The sequence below is a fragment of the Balaenoptera physalus genome (genome assembly GCF_965194825.1).
Source record: "Balaenoptera physalus genome assembly, chromosome: 1".
Classification (NCBI taxonomy): Eukaryota; Metazoa; Chordata; class Mammalia; order Artiodactyla; family Balaenopteridae; genus Balaenoptera; species Balaenoptera physalus.
The window spans coordinates 74,674,975-74,695,199 of NC_138882.1; positions in this window are offsets into that span (position 1 = coordinate 74,674,975).

Sequence of the window (20,225 nt, forward strand, 5' to 3'; positions counted from 1 at the left end):
AAACTTGAATTTGTCATATGCCAGCAACTATTTACATAACATTTATATTAGGTATTATAGGTAATCTAGAGATGATTTAAAGTACATGGGAGGATGCGCATGGGTTTTATGCAAATACGATACCATTTTATATAAGGGACTTGAGCATCTTGTATTTTGATATCTGCGAGGGGTTCTGGAACCAACCCGCCTCGGATATTAAGGAATGACTGTGTACACCCCCAAGAATTTGAAAACAGCGACTCAAACAAATATTTGTATGCCAGTGTACATTGCAGCATTATTCACAATAGCCAAAAGGTAGAAACAACTCAAGTGTCCATTAACAAATAAATGAGTAAACAAAACATGGTATATTCGTAAAAAGGAGTATTATTTAGCTATAAGAAGGAATGAAGCTCTGATACATACTAAAGCATGATAAACCTTGAAAATACTGTGCTAAGTGAAAGAAACCAGACACAAAAGGAAAAATATTGTATGTTTCTACAGATATGAAATCTCTAGAATAGGCAAATCCATCAAGACAGAAAGATTAGAGATTACAGGGCTGGGGGAATTGGGGAATGGGGGATTCCTTAATTATCATAGAGTTTCTGTTTGGGGTGATAACATTTTGGAAATTGATAGTGGTGATGGTTGCACAATATTGTGAATAGAATTAATGCCACTGAATTGTACACTTAAAATGGTTACAATGTACATACATTTGTCAACACCAAGAGTGAACCCTAATGTAAACTGTGGACTCTGGGACACATAATGGACATATAATGCTGTGTGGGTGTAGGTTTATCAGCTGTAGCAAATATACCACTTTAGTCGAGGATGTTGATAATGAGGGAGGCTATGAATGTGTGGCAGCAGGGGGTATATGGGATACCTTGGTAACTTCTGCTCCATTTTGTTTTGAACCTAAAATTGCTCTAAAAAATAAAGTCTATTTTTAAAAGGGTGCAACGGCACATTTTATGTTATACAAGTTTTACCACAATTAAGAGAAAGAAAAAAAAGGAGGGAGTGGGTCTTATGGGTGAGTGGGAGGCGGGCATGCGTACCAGGCTGAGGGAATGGAGTGGAAAAGGGGTTCCCTGCCTAGAGCCTTCCTCAGGGTCCACACAGCCATCTCCCCGAAGCTGGGAATATCAGGCACGGATGTCTCAGAGCTGCATCTCTCCCTGCACTGGAGGGGGCCGCCTTGCCCAGAGTTATGGCCCCTTCCAGGTGGCAGACTGTGACCAGTAACTGGCTGACGTCTGAACCCTTGTCTTAATTTGGGACCACTCTGCAGAGCCATCCCAGATCCAGAACGCTGCATCAGATCAGCAGAGACCTCTGCTACCATCGCATGTGGTCCCGCTTCCCCACTCCCCAGCCTCCGGCCCATCCTGCCCTCACTTCCTTACAGGTCTGTCTCCTAAGAGGACTCCCCAGTAAATCTTCTGCATGCAGTTCTCCCATTTAAAGTTGTTTCAAGAGGACCTACCCTACAACAGGAGCAACTGGGAATTCTGTTTTGGTTTTTAACTTAGGGGTGGCAGCCTGAGAGTTGTGACTTGGGGAGATCATCTAGGCAGAACCACGTAGGATTAGTTGGAAGAGGAGAGAGCGGGGGCAGGAAGGTCATTTGGGATCCCATCAGAGGACCTAGGGACCTGCAGTAGGATGTTGGCAGGAAAAGGGAGAGAATAGGAAAAACAGAGGCAGAATTAGCAGGTGAGGGCGGTTAACTGGATAGAGGCTATAAGATGATGTTGAGATTCCGAGCCTGAGCCACTGGCGGTGGTGGTTTTGACCGTCATGGGACATGCGGGGCAGGACAAGGATTGCAGTGAGACGATGGTGGGTTTGAGATGCCGATGGGGCACCCTGGTACCCCAGGAAGAAGAGAGGACACGGTAGTTTAAGGTCTCCCCCAGGATGAGAACGGAGGCTCAGGACAGAACTTTGGGGAATATGCACCTTTGAGGAGAAATAACCAGTGAAGGAGGTGAAGAAAGAGCATATACAGCCAAGGAAGCCCAAAGGGGAAGCTGAGTGAGAGAGTCAGATGCTACAGTGGGAACCAGGGCGGCTGTGGGTGTGGCTCTGTACGTGCTTGTGTGCTAGCAATTTTTCTCAAGAAGAACAAAATGATGTGTCCCTGATTGGAGTGGGACCTGGCTCTTTTTTTTTATTGAAGTGTAGTTGATTTACAATGTTGTGTTAATTACTTCTGTAGAGCAAAGTGATTCAGTTATACATTCTTTTTTTAATATATTCTTTTCCATTATGGTTTATCATAGGAGATTGAGTATAGTTCCCTGTGCTACACAGTTGGACCTTGTTGTTTATCCATCCCATGTATACTAGTTTGCATCTGCTGACCCCAAACTCCCACTCTCTCTCTAACCCCACCCCCTCCCCCTTGGGAACCACAAGTCTGTTCTCTATGTCCGTGATTCTGTTTCTGCTTCATATATAGGTTCATTTGTGTCATACTTTAGATTCCACATATAAGTGATATCATATGGTATTTGTCTTTCTCTCTGTGACTTACTTCACTTATTACGATAATCTCTAGTTGCATCCATGTTGCTGCAAATGGCATTATTTCATTCTTTTTCATGGCTGAGTAGTATTCCATTGTATATATGTACCACATCTTCTTTATTCATTCATCTGTTGACGGACATTTAGGTTGCTTTCATGTCTTGGCTATTGTAAATAGTGCTGCAATGAACACTGGGGTGCATGTATCTTTTGAAAGTATGGTTTTCTCCAGATATATGCCCAGGAGTGGGATTGATAGATCATATGGTAATTCTATATTTAGTTTTCTGAGGACCCTCCACACTGTTTTCCACAGCGGCTGCACCAACTTACATTCCCACCAACAGTGTAGGAAGGTAGAACCTGGTTCTTGAACTCTCATCCCTCAACCACCCTCATCTATTCTCTCCTATACTTTACCTACTTGCACCTTCCTACTTTTGAGGGTTCGTGCAATTTGAAACCCAGATTGCCATACTTGGTTTGACCCCCTAGAAGCCATTTCAGGCCCCATAGAAGCCATAAATATATATCCATAATAACAAATACCCAGCCTAATCACTGCAAACTATAATCTTAAAATATATTACTCTACATATGGAATCTAAAAAAAAAAAAAATGGTTCTGATGAACCTAGGGGCAAAACAGGAATAAAGACACAGACGTAGAGAATGGACTTGAGGACACGGGGAGGGGGAAGCATAAGCTGGGACGAAGTGAGAGAGTGGCATGGACTTATATACACTACCAAATGTAAAACCGATAGCTAGTGGGAAGCAGCTGCATAGTACAGGGAGATCAGCTCGGTGCTTTGTGACCACCTAGAGGGGTGGGATAGGGAGGGTGGGAGGGAGACGCAAGAGGGAGGGGATATGGGGATATATGTATACATATAGCTGATTCACTTTGTTATACAGCAGAAACTAGCACAACATTGTAAAGCAATTACACTCCAATAAAGATGTAAAAAAATAAAATAAAATTGAAAATATATATATATAGTACTCTAGCTTCTTATAGAAATATCACCACAAAATGACAATTTATCATTGTTCTTTCTAGACAGGTCCCTTTTGGTGAAACTAATTTGGGAGATACTATTTCATCGTTCAGTGATATTTATACAAAGATCTTGAAAATAAAATGTTCTCATCATTTCAGAGCTAGGAAATGCTTGCCTTTCCACACCATCTCTTATATTTTCTCTTATAGAAAACTAAGGACATTGTAATGTACCCTTATTCCTATTTTTTATGTTGGCCATCAGGATGCTTACGGTCAACTGTGGGAACACCTTCCGTTTGGTCTTCTGGTACAATCACTCTTCTTATCTCTCCCCTTCACCCCAGCCTTCTTCAATACCTGTCTCTTGGCCTCCTTCCTTTCTCTTAATAGTTTGATGGGTAAAAATGTCACTTATGGTACGTCTCTTCAAATTCTTTTTGGAGGTTGGCAAGATGTAGAAACTAATTAAGTGAGTGATGAAGTCAGGTTTTGGTACCCTGATGGGCAGATAACTGAGTTATTTGGGATCTCGGGCTTCGTCAACACTTCTCAAGTCACACCACAGAGGCAGTGGCCAAGATATAGGTGTGGCTTGTGGCACCAGGACTGTGTCCAAAACGTGAACCTCCCTGGCACTGTGTAGCATGGAGGAGATGGAGGTTGCATGAGGTTGCTATGCCAACAAGGGGAGCAAAGGCAGCCGATGGATGCCCTAAGTACCTTCAGGCAAGAGAGACTGGCCTTGGAGAGAAAGACCACACTGCTGATACCACCCTGGATGTTCCTGGTGTGGCTCAGGAGCCACAGGGAGGGATGTGGAGCCAGGTGAGGCTTTTCCTCTGTTACCTTATGCAGCACCGCCTGTGTTGATGATGAAGTAGGTGTTAGCCTTTGGTTGCCTTAATTGGATGGCTAATTTGCAGCATGATCCTACTAGACTCCTAGGAACCAGAATATACTCACCCATCAAAGCAGCCACACACTCTGCCCTCCACTGTGGGGTCTGGCACTAGGACCAGGCAAGTACCCAGCAGCTTGGCTGCGGCATGTCAGCCAAGAGGCCACCCTGAGCTCTGCCAAGAGGCTGCGGGGAACTGGAGGTCATCTCTGCTGGCTCTCTGGCACTGCTGTGGCTTCTCCTCCAACGAACCCCACAGCTAATGCCCCGGGTGTCAGGAGGACCGTTGTAAACGCAAGGAGGCCCTGGAGTAGGGCTCTATCGAGAGCCAGATCTGAAGAAGCTTGGAGGTCGGCTGTTAGTTTTGTGTGGGTCAGGAAAACATGGCCTGGAAGATGGGACTTGAGAGTGAGAGCGATGTCCAAGGCAGGAGCGCAAGGACCATCTTCATGATGAACTCCCTCTGGTCCAGAAGCGTCACCTACCGTGCATGTTTAGGGGCTGTCCCCAGGAAGTCTTCTGCTTGCTAACCTTCCTAGCCCCACCAGCCCTTTGTACCCAGAAAAGGAGGCCTTATTCACAATGGTATCGCTTGAGAAGTGGGTTTGGAGCCCCTAGGAACCCCACTGCCCCTCTGGAGCCTCTGACTTTGAGTGGCCCCCAGAGTTCTGATGGACCTCTTTCTCCCAGAGGTCTGAGGTGGACTCTGGAAATGGCTGGAACGCACTTGACCAAAAACAGACCCCAGCAGTGTTAGTCCGGTGGCCTTTCTGAAATAACAGAAAAGTGTCCTGGAATGATCTAGTCCGATGATACCCAAATCTGCCCATGTATCAAGTCCTTTAAAAAAAAAAAAAAAAGCCTTTGAAAACTATGTAGTCCTGTGTGCTGCCCGAGCCACTGAATCACATCTCTGAGGGTGGCTGGATATTTCTGTTTAAAGCTCCCCAGGTGGTGCTCATGTGTAGGCCACGTTCAAATCCAAGATGCTTCTTCCACTTCTGGGCAATGGGCCCAGAAAGGTGACTCACCAAGACTGGAGGGGCCAGGCCTGGAGCCCGAGACTTCCAGCGCCCAGGCCAGTCTTACATCACCCGTGACCCTCAGGCTGCCCTGGCTGAAGCCTGCACGCCCACCCGCACTGCACCCCCAGGGGACCCCCCGACCAACCTCCCAACCCCACTCAGCTGCACAGCAGTGCTTTTCCATGGGTTCATGCTATGCCTGCTCTTTAACCTGCTTTTTAGGAAAACAAATGTGTTTACTTGTCTCTCTGATTCCCTCATTAAATCATAAAGTCCATGAGGCCACAGACCACAACAAATCAAACTCTAAGTCATCGTTCCAGAACAAGGGCTGAGGACCCCATGGGGTCTGGAGAAATATAAAAGTTGACTCTCTTCCAGAGTAGGAGACGTCATAGTATCATGGAGAGGGAATCAGCTTTGGAATCAGTTCCTGAATCTGAGCTTTGAATCCCGGCCTTGCTGAGCTTCAGTTTCCTCAAGTGTCAAATGAGCCTCAGAGGGTTACAGTGCCATCACAGGAATTAACGTAGGTGGAAGCATCTGGCTTATTAGGTATACGATATTGGTCAGGATAGGCTAGGTTTGCTGCTACAACAAACCTCAAAATCTCAGTGCATAAGACAAGGCTTTGTTTCTCTCACACACTACCTGCTCAAGGAAGGGGTGGTAGACGGTGGGACTCTGTTGATGGTAGGCACTCTGGGACCCAAACTGGCAGGGTCTCTACAACCAGCTCAACATCAGGCTTTGGGGTTCACAGTGGCAGGGAAACACAACACGGAGAATCACACGCCGGCTCTCGAAAGTTCTCCCCTAGAATTAACATACATCATTCCATTCACATTTCATTGGCCAAAGTCAGCTGCCAAAACACATCTAACGTTGAGGGACACGTGATCAGAAGGAGAAGAGAATCTGGAACCTTGAGGAGCACTAGTAATGCCCATCCCTGTATGGAAGGACTTATTACTGTCCAGGTAGCAGAAAGAGACATGAGCACACTGAGACTAGAGCCCAGCCTCCCGGACTCTCTTCAGACGCTGAATCCCATTCCTAGCGTCACGCAGCTGTCGATGGGCAGTTTTCTGTTGCACGAACTCCTCTCCCTTCCGAGTCATTTGCTTCTCCACCAGTCAAATGCCAAAGAGAAATATTTCCAATGCGTTACCAAAATGTCCGAGCAAATGGAATGAAATTCCACTGTCAAGCCGTCCAGGTCAAGGATTGTTCCTTCTTGCAGGGTTCATAACTCCTGTCATATTTCTAAATGGCTTATGCTTGTCAGTAATAGTCCTTCCTCTGTAAACAATGGAATTTGAGGTATGACTTAACAAAAGATATATCGTTTTTCAATACATGCTTTTGACTTGGGGTGTAAGTTTACATTATGGGTCCCTGAGCAGTCATTTGCAAAGACTTCCTCTTACAGCCAGCCTCCTCCAGAAGAATAGTCATCATTCTCACTGGGGGAGCCCTGGATTTTGGGGGGTGTCCCAGCTCTGCAGAAGCTGCTCTGACAGCAGGTCCACTGAAACACTGATGAATTAAAATAAAATCAAAAAGCTCAGGGGGAAGAGGGGAGAGATTCAGCAACCGAGACTCTCCCAGCATACATAGGATTCTTCCCTAGGAATCACAAACATACCTGGAAGTTCTTTTAGTGACTGATTATATATGCATATTATATTCTGCTCCTGCTATAAGTCAGCTTTTGATCTAGATTTCAGGATGTGCCAATGAGTGAAACAATTCTCTGCTCTCATGGAGTTTACATTCTGAGAAAAGAATAGAAAAACAAACAAGGGAACCCATAGGTAAAGAATTCTATTTTATGTAGAGTCCATGAGGAAGACAATAGTGCAAGGTAAGGGAAGAGAGCGTGACCTGTGTTGGGGAAGGGCAGTGCTCTTTAGACAGAGTGGCTAGGAAAGACCTCCTGAAGAGGACACAACTGATCAGAGAGGTGAATGAAGAGAAGGTGCCAGGAATGCTAAGATATGACAGAGTATTCATTTCAGAGGATGTGTGTGTGTAAGTGTGTGAGTGTGTGTATAAGTAGCAGTGGTCACAGGCAGGGCAGGTTATAAGCCATCATATTTTGTGCAGGTTGGCACATTCTTGGGGCACTAAGTTGTACATGCCATACAGACAGGGGTGACAGCAAGTATCAAGGCCCTGAGGCAGGAAGTAGCTTGGCTTGTTTGAAGAGCAACAAGAAGGTAACAGTGACTCAGTGACCTGGTGAACAAGAGGAGGAGAAGGAGGGGATGAAGGGCCACACTGAGGGGAGCCTGTTGTCCATGGTGAGGCTCAAATTCTGATGCACCAAAATATAGCCCTTTTTAAAGCCCACACAGACCTTCATCATCCAACACCACTCTGCTGTACAAAGGGGCACGGTTGCCATAAGCAACTGCAGAGATTCTGGTCATGGCAGGCCCTGGGGTTCCGGCAGGAGAGAGCGGAGCTCCACGAAGACCCTCAGTGTCTCCCGGAGGCATTTTAGCATGACTCAGTGGCTGGTGTGGGAGGAGGGCAGATCCCCTCCCCGCCCTCCTTACTTCTACCCACCCCACTCCACCACCCAGCCTTACAATTCTCAGGGCTTTTTAATCTACTTTACTTCTGGGAAGTTTCCAGGGCTCTTACTGAGCCCTGCTAAGAGCTTGAGGATCTGAGGGAAAGACAGGAGCCTCTCCCTCTTTGGATGGATTGTAGGACCCTGGACCACAGTAAGTGGGGAGCTCTGGGAGCTTCCAGCCAAAGGTCCTGCTGGTCAGCCCTGAGGTGGGACGGGAGTTCAGAAAACAGACCCATCCTTGTCCAGTGCATCCTCGCCCCCCATCTGCTGACTGCACTGCATCGGCGGCCCGGTAATTGTTTATCTTGGCATTCCGGGGTAGTAGGTCAGGTTAGATTCTTTTCTCTCAGATATTCTCCTGACATCAAAGTGGAAGGGATGTAAGGTAAAAAGAAATAAATCGGGGAGGATTCCGCGTGCTTCACAACTGCTTTCATGTCTGGGATGCGCAGGAATGCTGGGGTGGGCACAGATTCTGTTATCGCCCCCAGTTCAAGGAAGGGTGGTGGGTGGGAGTGTGGTGTCCAAGGGGAGAAACGATCTGGACAGATAGCAGGGCAGCAGGCTGCATGAAAGCAAGAGTCAAGGGCAAGATTTTTCAAATTGAGATAGCGCGGTGGATAACACAGGGCTCGGGCTGAGCCATAAAGCATGCAAACTGGTGGGAGGTGGCCCCATGGTAGGAGGAATGCAGAGTGACTGGGAATGTCGATAGAGGGGGCTCTATGGCTTATGTGTGACCTCTGGAAGGGCTCAGCCCCTGCTGCAGCCCCAATTTTCTACCTGTGAAGTAGCATCTTTAAGTACGGCATTTTCGGGTATTCAGATCTTCTTGAATACTTCTGACTTGGGGACAATTTATTCTCTTCCAAAACAGCAAATGGTTAACCAAAGAGCTCAAAGCGAGTTCATTTTCCTAGCTTAGTTTTGGTCTTGGGCCTCAGAAGTTTACAGTCTGATGGAGGAGACGGTGGGAGCATGTGGCAGAGACTGCAAAAATCTCAAGCAACACACGGTGAAGAAGCAAAGTGTTCAGTAGAGAAGGGTCTTAAAAGAGGGGTTCCCTGGAGGAAGCCGTAGAGGATCTGTCTAGGAATACTCCACGGAGGAGGAAACTTTTAGGAGAGGGAGGGAGCTTGTGGAGACAAGGCTGGGGAGCAGCCAGATGATAACATTTGAAAGGTTGGGAGGGTTCACTTCTGTCCCTGTTCCTGAATGCGCCTGTGACAGCACTGGCACACAGGGCTCAAGGCAAGTTCAATTTTTAAAAATTTCTCCGTGCCTCCTCCTTCCTTTAAATGAAATTTATATGCTTTTTTAAAAAAGTGCAGCTTTGCAGTAGCCTCAAAAAACTTCAAAATGGTCAAACCACTTCACCGGAAAATTCTACTTCTAGGAATGTATTCCAAGGAAATAATCAGAGTTAACAACTACCTAGGTGCAGGTATGATCAAAGCAATTATTTTATTATAATTTATTCTTTATGTAAATAATAATTTGTATTTTGTTCTCACAATAACCCTATATGGAAGATACTATTATCACCATGCTGTGTGTGAGAAGAATGACATCTATGAAAAGTTAGTTAATTTGCCTAAAGTTATAGTGAACAAGTGGTAAAGCCAGGATTTGAATCCACATTTGAGTGATCCAAAAGCCTATTTCCAACCTCCACAATTTTCTCCCTTTTTAGGGACAAACACCATGATTTATGTATAAGGATTGATTAAACCAATTACGGTTCATATGTCATATATTATAAAGACGTGAAAAACGACGTCGTGGAACACTTCGATGTCATGGAAAACAATGTATAATATGTTATGCTAAGTAAAAAATAGGTTATGGGGCATTGTGCACAATGTGAGGCTAATTTTTGGAAAAAACAGAACAGTGATTAGATCATAATAAAATAAAATGATATTTATTATATATTAATATTGGAATTGTGGATGATTTTTATTTTCTTATTTATGCTTTCTGTCATTGCAAAACTTTCTTAAAAGAAATGACAGGAAAAGGTAATTTTTTACCTTTATTTTTTACTTTTTGATAACTGTTATCACAAAACTGTTTATTTTTTTTTAAAGCTTGATGGTATTCACATTGCTTAATTTGTCATGCTTTATTTATTTATTTATTTGTTTATTTATTTAATTTATTTATGGCTGTGTTGGGTCTTCGTTTCTGTGCGAGGGCTTTCTCTAGTTGTGGCAAGCGGGGGCCACTCTTCATCGCGGTGCGCGGGCCTCTCACTATTGCGGCCTCTCTTGTTGCAGAGCACAGGCTCCAGACGCGCAGGCTCAGTAGTTGTGGCTCACGGGCCCAGTTGCTCCTTGGCATGTGGGATCTTCCCAGACCAGGGCTCAAACCCGTGTCCCCTGCATTGGCAGGCAGATTCTCAACCACTGCGCCGCCAGGGAAGCCCAGTTCGTTTCTTTATTATAAAATGAATATGTGATCAGTATTAAAATTTTGGAAACTACCTAAAAGCAGAGGAAGGAGATAGTTACCCTAATCTGGATACTTAGCTGTCCAGGGACAACTATATTTGTGTATTTCCTTTCAGTCATTCATCTGTGCATGTCTGTTTAATGGTTTATTTTACATAGCTGTGCTCAGGTTTAAATATGAGCTATGTCGTTTCAGTAGCAATTGGGAGCAAGAAAATTTCATTTTTTTTTTTTTAAACTCTGTAGTGACTTTTATATATATATATATTTCGGCTGCGTTGGGTCTGCATTGGTGCACACGGGCTTACTCTAGTTGCAGCGAGCGGGGGCTATTCTTTGTTTTGCAGGCTTCTCATTGCGGTGGCTTCTCTTATTGCGGAGCACAGGGCTCTAGGGCGCAGGCTTCAGTAGTTGTGGCACACAGGCTCAGTAGTTGTAGTGCACGGGCTCTAGAGCGCAAGCTCAGTAGTTGTGGTGTGTGGGTTTAGCTGCTCCGCAGTATGTGGGATCTTCCCGAACCCGTGTACCCTGCATTGGCAGGCGGATTCTTAACCACTGCGCCACCAGGGAAGTCCAAGAAAATTTTCTTTCTTAACTGTCTTGCTCACTTGACCCTACAAGTCTGTGAGGGCGGAGGTGATTTTTTTTCTTGTTCTTTATTGTATTTGCAGCCCATAGTTCAGTGGTGTCACTTTGTAGATGCTCAATAAATACTGACCAAATGACAAAGTGGTGGGGCAGGGGAGGGAGTGGCTATAAAGTTTTGCATAATCGGAGCAGTTCTGCATTGGAAGAGTTTGGAGAGAGGGCCTCGAGGTGGGGCAGGCAAGATGGGGAGCTGTGGAGGAGGATCTGAATGCGTGGTTAAAGATTGAGACTTGACATATAAGGCCACTGGGACTGAAGCCGATCTTCCACGTGGGGATGTTACAAGATCAAAATCAGGCAACGGAAATGCGATTCTGGCAGCTGTGCCGAGGCTGGTGGGGGGAGGGGAGCAGCAGAGGGAAGGAGGCTGGAGGCAGGGAGGCAGAGAGGCTGTCCTCGCTAGTTCTAGCCATAAGACTCTTGCCCAGATCACTGCCTGGGGAGGTTGGGCTGGGACTGGGACTTGTGAGAGCTACATGGAGAGGAAATTTCACTCTGAGCTCTGCTTCTAGGGACCCGTCGGTCTGAGCGGGGGAAGGAAGAGTCCAAGAGGATGTGGGAGGGCGGGGCTCAGAGCTGGAGAAGCTCCGGTGCCAGCAGCAGAGTGAAAGTGCCGTTTAGGCAGCACCCCGATCCCCCCACCTCTTTTGGCTTCTCGGTTGCCTGGGTGTACAGAGGAACAAATTTGTGGTGTGGAAGGATTCCAGGCCAGTCATCCATCATCCACAATGAATACTCACTGAGCGCTCATCACACACTCTGCAGCCTCACCCTTTCCAAGAGAGAGTTCTGGAAGTGGTCCAGGGGTCTGCCCAAGGTGACTCGCCAGATTCTCCCTTGAACTTTGCTCCCTCTCTTGCTCTGTTCCCCGGTTTTCTTTTAATTCAGAAAAAGCAACAACAAACAGTTCCCAGCGCCCTCCCTCCATCGGCCTCGTCCCTCCCTGTGGTTTGGCAGGAAAAGCGCCTTGGCTGCCCCGGAGATTATCTAACGCCGCGTGCTAAGGGCTGAGCGGCTGAGCCTGCAGGGCGGGGCCCGAGCGCCCCTGGGGAGCCCCGAGTCTCGCCAGCGCCTGCCCTCCACGGGGGCGACTCCTCCCTGCAGCGTTCCGGGCCCAGCGCAGCGGGAGAAGCTGGGCTGCCTGCACCGGCCACTGAGCACCAGCCGCCCTGAGCAGAGGGGAGGGGCGGGGCTCAGCCCACCAACGGCAGATCGACAGCTCACCCAAGCCTCAGTTTCTTCATCTGTAAAATGTGAGTGATAGAACCCGGCCTACTTACAGGTTTGCTGTCAAACTCAGATGCAGGAAGACTTCTTGTAAGCGCTCTGAGTACTGTGATTTGTATTAAACAAGTACTAGTTTTTAATGTTATTCATTATAAGTGGGAGTGTGCTCAAGCACTACCTTGAAAGGTAATATGAGGGGTGTAACGGGCGATTTTCTTCTCATCCATTCTTGTAATGCTGTGCTGGCTTGTCCTGACAATGGGCTTGCATGCCCCCATGTCTTAGAACTTTTTACGATGATGTTTTCCATTGATTATTTATGCACTATTATGGACCGATCAAATAAAATATTTCATGTTTTAAAAAGCAATCACATTCAAAGCACAATAAAAACCCATAAAATTAGAAAGGCTTGCTTAATGGGCTTATCAAATTGAACTCAATAGACATATAGGACAGTTGAAAAATGGAGATATACTACCAAGGAAGGGGATTTAACACAAAATGCTAGGAGGCAAAGCCATGCTTCAAGGGTTCCATGAACAATTTTTGGAGGGTGTCATTCCATGCCACTTTGGAATGACTGGAACGCACACCTGGCTGGGTCTTACTTGGAGACATCACCCTATGCTCCCACCACACCTGTGTCTATCTTGAAGCACCCACTGCCCTGCTCTGAAACCTCTGCTTTCCTTGGCAGTCTCCTCCAGCAGTCTGTGGGCTGCTTGGGGGCAGGGAGGGGCTGGCATGAGGCAACCTTGCAGCCAGCTGGGAGCCATAGAAAGTGCCCCACCAGAGATCATTTGCATACTGAATGGGTGGATAGGCGTGACCAGCGAGCACAGTGGGGGTGGGGCACATTGTGGAGGTGGGTGGGATGAGAGGATCTTTTACCCAAACGGTCCCCTCTCCTCTCCTTTCTTCTCTCAACACGCAGGATGGCTGCAACATCCCAGCCACATGAGGTAAGTACAACAAAGGTGAGATGTTTGCTAGTGTGATTGACTCAAAAGGAAACAAGCTTTAATTGTTGCCAGGCTTATCTTGTGATCCATTTGGGTAATTTCATTTTGGAAGGCGATTAACTTGTGAGCGTTCATGAAATATGTTTTCAGCCCCTCTCCTGTCGGCTGATGGAGCCCACCCTTGATGACTCTAAAGAGAGTTTGGGAAACCTATCAGATGATCACAGCCCAGGGGGATCTGTCTTAAAAGATGGGAACGCGAAACCTGCTGTCAGTACTGCATGAACTGGGAAATCCAAGGGGATTTCACGCCCAGTAGCTGGGTTTTCTCACCTGAAAAACTGAAACTACTGTGTCTGGCCTTTGTGCATCTCTCAGGATGAGGGAAAATATGAACTTACAGAATTTCCCATGGGGAGCTTTATGGAGAGAACATGCCAAGTCTGAGGCCTGTGTGCTTTGCCCTGCCGGTGACAGACAGCCAGCCAGGAAAGGGAGAGATGGTGCCGCCCCTCCCGCTCAGGTGGATGGAGGGGAGCAAGTCTGATGATGGACATGCGCAGAGCAGAATCACGGATCTTCCAAGTAAATAGGTCAATGTATGAAATATAAATATCTACTCTTAAATAACACAGACTTGGAATAAACCATTGAACATCTCTTTAAAACACACAGGGAATCAGTTCATAGCAAATCTAAACTCTGTATATTTCTTTTTACTAAGGAAAGTTGTTTTTCTTTCTGAAGGTAATATGTACACATGAAAAATTCGTGTTCACAGAAAACTAAATGGAAGGGAAAAAAAATCCATCCTAAGTCGTCTAACTCAAACTTTAACCACTGTTAACCTTAGGCAACCGAAGTCATATGCAAAAGTGTTGGAATGCTGCAAAACGTCACCGGCGTGATCTCTAAACCAAGCCTGAACAAAGGACTTCATCTGGCTCTGTCTTTTGGAGGCTGGAATTCTTTGGGGGTCCCCAGCTGAGTCAGCAGCACTCTGGAGAATGAGCTAGATTCTCTGGTCTCTGTTAGGCCTCCTGATGAGGACAAGCAGGTTTGAGGGCAAAGGCCATCTGCTACTGGAAAGGGTGGTGACACCCCAAGTTCCAGTCCTTAAGGGGAAGGGGGTTTGAAAAGAGGACATAAGCCCCTGGAAACATCAATGTACATGGGCACCACGAGGCAACCGAGACTTTGAATATCCATGACGTGATTTGGCTCCACTGGGGTGGTGATGGTGGGAGGACCAATCCTAAGTCCTGGCTTGTGATTGGAGAGGAGACGCCAGTGTGCTGTGAAACTGACGAGGCCCAGCTGGGCCCCTGCAGCCCTTAGAGATCCTGTCTTACTGCAGACCCGGTTTGCTCTTACCCTTGTCCTCCAAGAGCAAATGGATACATTTTAGGCGTGGGGTCTGCCCTGACATTGAAGTACTCATGACACGTGTACGTGAGAGGCTTGGCTTACATAGGGTACTTTGGGGCCACACTATAAATTAAGGGACGAACTGAGACTAATTTATGAATAGAAATAATAACTGAGAGTTGCTTCACAAGTTACTCAAAGAAATCTGGAGGGAAAAAAGCAGTCCTGGGCAAGAATGTTCAACACGCGGTGGACTAGATGTAAGGGCTAAAAGAGTTTCTTTTAGGGATTGTTTAGGACACTTCCCAGGAATTGTAGCCTGTGCATCCCATCAGCTCCGTATGAACAACTTGGAAAGAACCATGGCAACCTAGAAAATTTCACTTGTCCTGCTTACAATTCCAGGCTGAGCGTTGACAGATTTTATATAGGAGTGGCAAAAGTCCACTTGTCACGCCCTAAACCTCCAAATTACCACCCACCCCCTGCCTCTGCTTTCTCCCCAAGCAATGGGGAAATTCACTTTTGAGGGTGGTTCCTGCTTGCAAGAGCTGATATCAGCTTTTGTCAGAGGATTCTGGACAGCCCAGGTTTGCAGGAGAAATACACACACACACACACAACCAGAGTCTCCTGCATTCAGAATTGGTGATCATGCAGAAATGTTCCCATGTGAAATCCACCTTCACACTGAAAAAAGAAAAGGAAATACAGGTGAATGGCGAGAATAAAATTATGGAGATTGCTTAAACTACTTGAGAGCAAGTAACATTCAAGGCATTTTAAGGATATTCTTTGCATAAAATAAAATGTGCTGGTTACAACAATTCAAACGTTTAAAGCAGCTCCTCAATAACTTAAGTTGTCAACACATCTCACGGAGAAATTCTAGACAAGTAATATTCTGGATAATTGGTTTATGAAAATTCAAACAAATTGAGTACCCTCTCACCTTAGTAATCACTCTGGAGGTTTTATGGGAGAGGGCTGACTTAGAGACTCATTACTGACCTGTCCAACAGAATAGCAATGCCCTCAGAATTACTGAGGGGGCCGGACACTGAATGCCCCTCCTCTGAGCTTTCTGTGTAGTTGATGTATTCAATTTTCTTCCCCTCTTAGCCACCTCTGTTCTCCGTTGTCATTTCCTTTGATTGACAATGTATTTCTAATCTAAATTGTCATTTCAACCTTTGTAGTCATAACTATCTAAAATTTGGTTCCTTTGTTTTCTCTTTTTTTCCCCTTTAATTGCTGTATTTTGTGCCTCAGTGTCCTCATCTGTAAAATGGGAACAATAGTAATACCTATCTGATTTGATTGTTACATAGATTACTTATGTAAACTGTAAAGCAGTTGGAGTAGGGCCTGTCATGTAATAAGTTCTCAATAAATATTAGTTGTCAATGTTGTTTGATGTTACTAGTATATAATTACTATGATATCTATTTCCTTCTGCTCTTCTTGATTTGGATGCTGGCAGAGTTTCACTTTACAGGCATTGACAGTCAGTGAAGACCCCTTTCTTTTGGTTAACAAGATAACCAAATCTCAGCAAATATCCTGCTTTTGGCTATTTGGGGATATTTTCATTGCTGCTGTTGCCTGAAGGACTCTTTGATTACTTCTAGGTTTGTGGGTTTTCTTGGCAGTTGAATTGAATTAAATTGAATTGAGAGATTAAGTGTCTGAGTGCTGAATAATGAGAGTGTCCCTGAATTTGAAAATAATAATAAAAGTATATTGCATTAACAATTTTAATAGTCTGGACTTTCCAATAATTCACTTTTGCCTTATTTCCAGGGTAAGAATGGGACAGGCATGAAGGGAAGCGAGTGCAAGGGCCCTGAGGTGAGATTATGTTCAAGAACATATGGAAAGAACTAAGACACCCATATTTTCAAAAGGATGGGGAGGGATTTGAGATATCTACAAGGCCATAGTTAAGCAGATTTGGAACTCAGATTTGGAATAGTGAATGTTCCAGATGACAATAAATCACACATTTATGTTTACATTTATGTTTTAAAATAGGCCAAGATCAGCGAGAAGGTTTTATCTCATTTGTCAAATCCAGCTAATTTAAAGTGGCTGTCTGGAGCTCGCTGTGGAGCAACGAGTGCATGTCAGCTGAGTGCTGTGATCATTTAGTTGTGTGTCTGTATGTGGGTGGGTAGGATGGAAGGGAGACCTCATATTTGCCATCCTGGAAGTAGGATGGTCTCAAGAGAAGACATTTATGTTATATTCAGGTTTCCAAGAGATCTCTTTTTTAGCTGACACTGGAATAAGAGCTGGGAGAGATAAGTACCTACAGTTATTCCTGTCCTTTCAGCCCTGACTGTGTCCACCCCACCCTGATCTGGCCACTGCACACACCTGCACCCTCTAATTGGACAGCCAGAGTGAAGAGGGAGAAAAGAGGGCAGAGGAAGATCAGAGAGGTGCTCAAGAAATATTTGCCTCCCCCAAAATTTCTTGGAAAGGAGACTCAAGCAAGAAAGTTGAATTCTTATTGTCCATTAGAAAATGAAGTGAATTCTTGAAACAGGGATCCATACCTAAGTCTTCTGGGGATGGGTTGTGTTTACCCAGGCACATACCTCTTCAGAAGAGGTGAGAGTGGTTGACCAGTTAGCTTCTCTGGTCGGTCCTAGGATCTTGGAGCCTGAGGTCAGCTGAAGACTGCGCCTGGGATGATTTACCCAATGTAGTTTCAGTGCCCTAGTCCCTAGGGTTGGTTTTCTTCTTACAGGCCTCTAAAACCTCCAATAATACAACCTCTCCCATCAATGACCCAAGAGCTTACTCTTGGTAGTTTGAGGAGCCAAGGCTTGGCTGGGTTAAGTACTCAGCCTTCAAACAAAAAGGGGACTGAGGTGGGTCAACCAAGGCAGTGGCCAAATGGAGAAAAAGCTGAATAGAAAAATCAGAAAGAAGAGGGAGACGAAGATGCTAAGATTTGCTTAACTCCATAGGAATGTGGGAAAAGAACATAAAGATTTGGGTAAAGTAACTTTCATCTTCAATGCAGCTGAGCGCCCCAGTGGGCATGGAGGCTGGGAAGATGGCCCTCATGCCTTTGCAGCGATCTGCCACCAGGGGGCGCTCTAGTTCACAGCAATGTCCAGTGCTGCTAGAACCTGGGTGGGAGGTATTCTGGGAAAAGAGGGGCAAAGACTTCATTAAAAAGAACCCAGTAAAGTACTTTGGTTGAGCCTGTGCTTCCCAGCGAGGAGGTTCTGTTTTCTAAATGCCATTGGAGACACTGTTTGTCTTTTCAGTGGCTCCTGAAGAGAGGGTTTGACTACACTGGTGGAGTTGATCTGCAAAGAGCCCAGCTGGGTTTTAAGTGGAGACACATCGACCATGACCTCCCTTTCCTGCTTAGTCCCTGCCGGCCTCCTTTTCCCACTCTTCCCCCGGCACTGATCCAAATCTGCTGCCAGACATTGTTATTTCAAATTTTATTTTTCACTGGAAAATAATTTTTAATTGAGATCCTATCAGCTCTAAAATCTGCTCCTGGCATTAAGCTCCTCCTTCCTTCGTAGTCTGGTCTTTCTTAAGTGGTAACCACTAGACAGGTTTAGTCAGACTTGAGCAGGTAGGGAGTTCTGTGCCCCCTTCTCTCCTGCCCAAGGTGGCTTCTTGCTCTTTCCTCAGTTATGGTGCTGCCTGGAAGGAACCATGTCTGAGAATTAGGGCTCTCTGCCAGACCAGAAACAATTTCAAAGCGAAAGTTCAACTCTCTCGCACCAGGCCATTGTGGGGCACTGGGTACTTTTATTTTTCTGGGTTCCTTTGTCAGGATGTGGGGGTTGGGTGGGCTGGGTGAGTGTGAGCAAGAGGGACAAAGGCCAGCTAACCTGCATTCTTTAACTCCTCCCCCCCACCCCCCCGCACAGTCACAGAGCTGCCCTGCTGGACAAGGGCAGAGAGAGCTAGGGTCCCAGGCCGTGTGGAGGGTCCCAAGAGTATGAGACCTCGGACACCTGGTGGTGCCCATTTCTCAGCTTCAGGCCCAGTGTCTTTCCCATGCAGGTGCGTATTAGGCATTTGTAGACTTAATTTTTCAGGTGGGCCTTAGGAACGTCTGTGATCCAATAATCACAGTTAAATGTCTTGTTAGTTTTAGACCTGAGAAGAGTTATGTATCAGTCAGAACCAGTTAGGACACAGAAGCCACCCCAGTTACTTGAACAGTGAGATTTTAATATGAAGAATAGTTAACTAGGCATCACATTGCTAATTATATCACTGAAGAGGCAGGAAGAGAACACTAGGTTATCACATATGTAGCAGTTGCAAGAAGCTCTACCACCCATAGGGCTCTGGGGACAATGGGAAGAAGTTGGAACTATAAAAATTAGAACCTTGGAGAAGAGGCCTAGGGAACCCAGGCCCCTGACCTTGGAGGATGGGGCACGGCCAGCTGGTTTGAGTGTCTCTGAAGTGGACACGGGTAGCTGGCTCTGTGGTGTGGAGAAGATGCAAAGTGGATTCTGCTGCTCTCAGGGGAAGGCATCATTACTACCAGGGTGGGGAAGCATTGCTGGGGCATCCCTTAGAGCAACACGGAGGAATAAGGAAGCCCAAAGAAGCAAACTTCTAGGACGAGGTGAATCCCTTCTTCTACTCTCCTGACCTAGCAGAGCCTAACATGGAAGCATCTGGAAAACAGAAATGTGGTTTGCAGAGTCCTGGACCCAGCATGACAAGGCTGAGTTTAGAGCTGAGAGAGAACAGCCTAAAAACGGGTACAGTGTGCTTGACTGGAATAGCAGAGGGGGGTCAGGAGTGGGCAAGATGGGAGAGGGACTCAACCAGAATTTTTTTTTTTTCGTTTCCTTTTTTTTATTGCTGACACTTCAAGACTAACAGGTTTGATGATCAACCACTAAGATGTCAGACTGGCTGCCTGGGGCCAGGAGGCTTATGTGGGTTCCTGCACTGTAAGACGGCCCCATTCTTGACCATCAACCTAGAGAAAGTTCCGTGGAAGCTGGCAAGGCATTGAGGTCTCTGAGGGCTGCTCTCCAAAGCTGGGAAGGCCATTGGAAATACTGCAGACAGGAGAGGGCCGCCCTCTTGTGGAAACCTGTGGTTCTGCAGGAGGGTGTTGTGACCTGTGGTCGGCTGGCGACTTCACCTTCCCATCTTGAACTCCAGGAAGGACCAGCTGGGAAAGGTCAATTTGATCCCCTGATGCAGATGAGAGGAGCGCTCACCACTGATTCATGGTGACGATGCCTTTCTTCAAGAGGAATAAAAGTCTCATCACTGAGATCTGGATCTATTGCCCAAAGAACCTAATGGCCTGTTTGTCCAGGTATAGACACCCAAAACTGAGAGAGACAACTGAGAGTCTGCTTTGGGTCTTGGAGCATCTTTTAAAACAGAGGTTGGGGGCTTCCCTGGTGATGCAGTGGTTGAGAATCCACCTGCCAGTGCAGGGAACACGGGTTCGATCCCTGGTCCGGGAAGATCCCACATGCCGTGGAGCAACTAAGCTCATG